Below are 6,421 nucleotides of genomic sequence, written 5' to 3' on the forward strand. Positions count from 1 at the left end.
CAACCCCCAAATTCATCAACTCTAAACCTTAACTCACCATAACTAACTATAGTCGGCGTTTATACGTAAAGCTTAATAAACCAAATACCTACAAAAGCCCTTCTTAAAAGAAGTGTAGGTTTACAACATCTGGGACCGAGAAGGAAAGACTAAACAACCTAGACTCCCAGGAACATCTTCAGTCTTGGGAGCTAGTCCTTGGATTTGTTTACTCTTGATCTTGAAAGCTCAGAGAAAACAGTGACGGTTGCTCTTTTCAACAATGAGAATAATATAATTTTGAAGTGTTAGGTCAAATAAATGCCAACGCTGTTTATATAGAGGAACCAAGGAGATACGTGAGGATCGTGAAAGGGCATGTGATATAGATAGAGACGTTGCAATGATACTTGTCTTTAGATACGCAACTATCGTTCCGTTGTGGCTCTGCAAATCGAACGATTACCTGACTTTACAGTTGTCACGTTCGTATAATGCCCAGGGGACCTGATCAAAGACCTGGTCCTTGGTGTATATGTCGATCATCAAAACTATGAAATGTCATAACTCATCAGACTTGTAAATTGACCGACAATTGCGTCTTCAAATGATTAAATCCTTATTAGTCGTGCGCTGAACATAAGGGGGTTCTTACTTGTCCATAATTTCCTTGATGATGTTCGTTCATTTTCAGTACCGCTACTGGGTATTTGGTTCGATTTATAAATGAAGCTCGCAGGAGTCTGGCTAAAAAGAACTCCCCTTGGTCAATGAAAGTGAAGAATGAAAGCGAGTCTTAAATGATCTGTCAAGTTGTAGATCTTGCTTAACACTTCTTTTTTTTGGCTTGATTTGTCACTTAGATATATGAAGCCATCATATAGAAGGTTGCTTTGTACATAATTTTATCTATCTGTTATAAGTAGTACTAATTAGCTCCAGGCTGAGAATCAAAACTGCATTTCTTGAAGATGACAAGTACTTCCTGAATGTTGAGCTCTATCTGATATCTTTTGATAGTTCGTTTAACCTCCTTGATGATACTTCTTTTGATATATCTTTGTTTCCTCAAGCAGAAATGGTGATTCGTCCAGCAGTTAGACCAGACATAGTGACGAAGTATCTCAAACCTTATGTGTTGAGGATAACCCCCAACCTTAAACTATTGCTTGTCCTCAAGCAATTCAAATCATACAATTTCCTTCAAAGGACTCCATTCAAAAGTGCACCAACATCATACCAAGTCAAAAATATCCACTTTAAGCACCAAAACATGACTTTGATTGGTACAAATAATTAGGCTACAAGCATGTGAAACTTCAACCAAATAATTCTCCTTTCAAAATACAACTTCAAGAATGCAATGGAGTTTCAAAACAATCAAGCCACAACACTCAAGCCTCGATAAGCATTTCAAAACACTAGCTTACTAGGCATGCTCATTTGACTCAATTTGAAATTTTTCAACATCACCAATCTATCGCAATCCGTATGCCCTCACAAGAAAGAAAGTCCCAAAATCACTATATTCACAACAACAATACAAAGTGGACATAAACACAAATCACTCACACTCAACAAAGAAATTCTAAGCTAACAAATATCACACCATAATCTTGCCACTTTATTTTCAATCATCACTAACTCAAGAACAACATCATATAGGGACTTTAAGCTTGTAATGTGGGCTTAGGGAAGGGTAGGATAAGTAGTTGGGATACAAGTTACTACGCCCTCCTTGAACACTACACAATACCTTTCTTTTGTCCACTTTCCTCTTCATTTCAAAACATCACTCCTTCCTTTGCATACTAGTTTCCCCAATTATTCCAACTTCTTTTTGTGCAACCATTTTCTTGATTTCTAATGTTTTTGTTCTTTTCCAATTCTTTTTTTTTTTTGCACAAAAAGTTTGCAACCTTTTTGTATTTTTCAAATTTTCTTCATTTCTTTTGACTTCTCCACAACACCACCCTTCACCGCTTCTCAAGCGATACTAACACCCCCAACTTAGGCTTTTGGCCTCAGATTCACAATTTCATGTTCAAGGAGGGAAAGGTTCAAAAGGGAGACTTTTCATAAAAAGGGTAAAGACTTGTAATGTGGCAATCAAAGAAAAGGTCATAGGCTCAAATGGGGTTACTAATGATATTATTTATGCAATGGTAGGATAGAAAACTAAAGAGGCTTTTCAATAATCAAAGATAGCCCAAGTTCATCTCTCCAACCAACATAATCAAAATTAGCATTGAAAGACTACCGAGCAAGTTCTAGATGATAAAAGTAAACACAAGAATTATTCAACAAACACTCACCACACGTGGCATATGAACTAGTCAAGATGGATCAATTTTACTTCCTAAAGCAAGAACAAATAGAGCAATATCTCATCATCCTAAGTAAAACTCACCTAGTAGGTAAAGAGTCACAAAATGAGACAAAAAGTTGTCACAAAGATCATTCCTTCTATGCATCTTGCTTCTCTTTTCACTTAAAATTCCACTTGGAGGGGTATGCTCAATTAAACGCTTCACATGCAAGAGATTAACTCTATTAGTACCAAATAAGCCAAGAGTTTCCACAATTTTTCCTCAAAGGATCACCTACACCTAAACTACAAGACTAATTAAAGAAGCTAAGAAAGAAAATAAAATAATGAAAGTGACTAATCGTAACATACCAACGGAAATTTTGATTTGGCCGTATTCCATTTGCGGCAACATCTATCACAGTTTACACCAAAGCAGTCATAAAACAAGCCGACCAAGGACACACAATATCTATGCATAAGATAAAAACCAAGGTCACAAAACAAGTATAAACAAAATCTAATGTGCTTTTTGTCACCCCAACTAAAAACATTGCGGTGTCCTCACCGCAACGATGATAATCTGGCCCCGAAAAAACTGGTTGGCGAAACAGGTTTTGCAGCAAGCTGAAACGATTTTAACAAGCTTGGATGGTTTTGTAAAACTGTCCAGTTAATAATTCTGCAATTTTCAGTAGCTACTGGTTTGGGGCTGTCCGGAAATTTGAACCTGCTCAAATCAACTCCAAAAATTCTGAAACTTTGCAGATTAGTCAAAACCATAAACTAAACTATTCTAAAAAATAAAATTTTGAAAATGACTTAAAATTTTGAAAACGATGGGTTGCCTCCCACCAAGCGCTTAAGTTAACGTCACGGCATGACGGTTGTTAACTTTACCACTTTTCCTTCCATTTGGAAGATATGAATTGGGCACCTAACTTGGACTCAAGTTTGTGACCATGAGCGGCGGGGGGTGGTAAGTAGATGAACAAGCCAAACGTCAATTTCCTCATTTTACACTTATTGGCTTTCAAATGAGGAATGTCATTTTGCCTTCTTGATCTTTCAAATTGCAAAATGTAAGGCACGTGTCTTCTTCTTCAATTATCGTCAATAAGGATGTATATGGCTCAATTCCCATATCACCATACAAATCCAATGTTGAAAAATGCTTGGAGTGAGACTTCAACCTCCCAATTAGCAAATTTTTTCGGATTTTGACATTCTCATTTTTCCCCCGAACTAGAGTCAATTTCAACAATATTTCCCGTGACAACGGTTGACTCTAATTCCTTTTCTTTTTCTTTGGCATCTCCAATTAGCATAAAGTCGGTTGGAAGACGTTCAATTCTTGATTCCTTCTTTTCAAAGTTGGCCTCCAACATGGGCATTATCTCTCGTATTGAGCATTTGAGAATTCTTCTTGATTTTGTTCAAATGCCCATGGATGATTTTTGTCTTCAATCATCAAGCCATTTTGGATACTAGTTTCCACTCATAGGCTTTTTGATTTTCATTTCCTTCATCAAACAGGCACTCCGTCGCATGAGCTTGAACTCTCCATTTTGATCATTCTCAACTTCTTCCACTTCCATTCCCCTATCATTGTCACAACAAAAAGTAGAATCGTCATAGTGGGGGTTCGGGGAAGGGAAGGACACAAAAGCACAATTAGCCCAATGGCCATGTTGACCGCCACATCTATCACATATGCTCCACTCATGGGTTTGAGATTGTGTGCACAATCCTCCCCCGAGAGACTTTAAACAAGTTTGCCAAGAGTGGGGTCCTCCACAATAAGGACAAGGCTCATCAAAGTATGAACAACTACCATCCGACCCATTTTCATAGAATGATGCCAAAAAAAATTTCAAATAAAAATAAAATAAAGCAAAGAAAATAACTACACAAATATTCACAAGTTTGGACCAAAGCAAGCAAGCTTAAATCCCAAACTAGCTTAAATACGCCAAATTGTTCCCTGGCAACGGCGCCATTTTTTATAACGTCCAAATCCACTCCTCAAAGAGAAAGTGTTACACGGTCGTCGCAATATAATTTACCCAACTATGAGTCGAGGTCGATCCCACAGGGAACAATATACTAGGCGATTTAAACAAGTAAGGAATTATCGCTTCCTAAGCTAAGCCAAACACTTGATAATATATTGGTTTTTGATTTAAAATCTAACAAAGCTAAAACTAATCTAGAAAGCAAGTAAAATGATCAATGGCCACAAGAATGGATACAAAGGAAACTACGCTCAAGTAACGATCCAATGTATTTCATGATTTACAAATAATGGTGAGTTTATATTACTTAGCCTCGGATAATGACTCTAAATTAGCTTCTTCCGAAGACTAACTAGACTACCTAATTGAATATCTCTAAAGCAATTAGGAGCATTAAGAACACCCGAATATGGTTACAAGTGGTGTCGCCTATCCCTAGGTCGATTTCCATTAGATGAGGGTTAACGCCCTAAATTCTTGTTAATTATTCTTTTCCAATCTCGAGTTTGCCTCTTCCAAGTTTAAACCGAAATAAATGAGCGAGTTCTAGGGTTAGCAATTCCGTTAAGAAACATTAAAGAACAAGAATAATTAAAACAACATTAACTCACTTCTATTAATTATAAAATCATTCAACACATAAGCAAAACAAGAGATTCAATCCAAACTTAAACAATATGTACTTCCATAAACAAGGTTCAAGTATTGAAATGAAATATTACACACATAAATATTCAATAAATAGCATGAGATGAAGAAATGGGTAAAGAATTTCTCATTGGGTGCCTCCAAATCTTCTCTTCCAAAGTGTGAGGATGAAACCCTAGCTCTCCAAGACTTGTGTTGAAATGCCAAAAATGAAAAATAATGTCTTCAAGGTTGCTTTTGTAGTCCCAAAATTCCCCACTCAAAATTAGACCAAAACAGCCCCTGATTTTCATTTTTTGCAAATCTAGCCCGCTTTTGCAAAACTGTCCAGTTTTGACAGTTTTGCAAAACTGTCCAATTTGACCTCTTTTTGACTTTATTTGGACTTGGTTTCTTCCGATCACTTCTAAATCACATAAAATCTGTAAAATAGAAGTAAACGATATTAAATGCACTATTTTCTCAATCAAACATAGCAAAAATATAAGATTAAAGAAGAGATAAGTTGATAAAATACCAACTTATCAAGAATGCACTTCACAAACAATTATGTAAATGCTCAAGTAATTCATGCGCCAACAACAACAGTGGCCGCTTCTGCAAGCACACAAGATAAAGGCTTAAGGCTTGCCATGGTAGAAACAAAAGAAAATACTAGAGATATTCTTGTTACTTCAAAAATAGGAAAGTTGTTGGGAGGAAGCGATTTGCGGAGGGCTAAAGGAGTTCTGCCATATCTGTTTTCTTTAAGAGAGAACAAAGATACCATGGAAAGGTCAAAGCGATTATTGATTGATGAGAGAAACAGACATAGAATTGGTTTGATCGGACTACTTACTCGTTTCATCGCCTGCTGGATTTCCTCTCCCAGGGAAAGGATTTATATGTTCTATTTGCCCTTGCATTTCCATTTTCGTCAGTTAGAGCTGGAGTCTTACAAAATGGAGCAGTATGTGATTTTCAATGTATAATATGTCACGTCTGGCATTCCCTGTGTTTTGAAGCTTCGATTCCAAGAACACGGTTCATAGCTCCTGGCCCCCGCACGCCAGATGATACATCGGGTTAGTTTAATTTAGGATGTAAGAGAGATGCTTCTCAACATTTCGGGTTGAATACAACTTGAAATTGCATTAAACAGTTAGAGATGATACTTGTTATATCCCGTATTTTGCACGTTGGAATATTTTAAGTTGGTTGCCGCAAGTTATGGACAAGGCTTGTAATTTCCGATTTTGTTGATTTTGTTTTAATGCACAAGTTGCATATTCATCTTTTTATTGGTATGGAGTATTAAGGGCAAAATTGGAATAAGAAAAAGTTTGGGGGTTAAAAGTGAATTATGGAAAGTTAAGCATTTCATGAAAATTAAGGGCTAGAAGTGAAATTTTGAAAACTAATTATTTCATGAAAATGGCCATATGTGGCCATGTGTGGGTGTGGGGCCCTCTCCCCCTCTTTGTTGGCCAAA

The 6,421-nt window shown here is 36.8% G+C and overlaps 1 pseudogene; it reads left to right on the top strand.

Annotated features, from left to right (window-relative positions):
* The first annotated feature begins 1,057 nt into the window (after nt 1-1,057).
* Nucleotides 1,058-5,775, top strand: LOC132035839 (uncharacterized; annotated as a pseudogene).
* Nucleotides 5,776-6,421: the final 646 nt, after the last annotated feature.

The sequence above is a fragment of the Lycium ferocissimum genome, chromosome 11, assembly GCF_029784015.1.
Source record: "Lycium ferocissimum isolate CSIRO_LF1 chromosome 11, AGI_CSIRO_Lferr_CH_V1, whole genome shotgun sequence".
Classification (NCBI taxonomy): Eukaryota; Viridiplantae; Streptophyta; class Magnoliopsida; order Solanales; family Solanaceae; genus Lycium; species Lycium ferocissimum.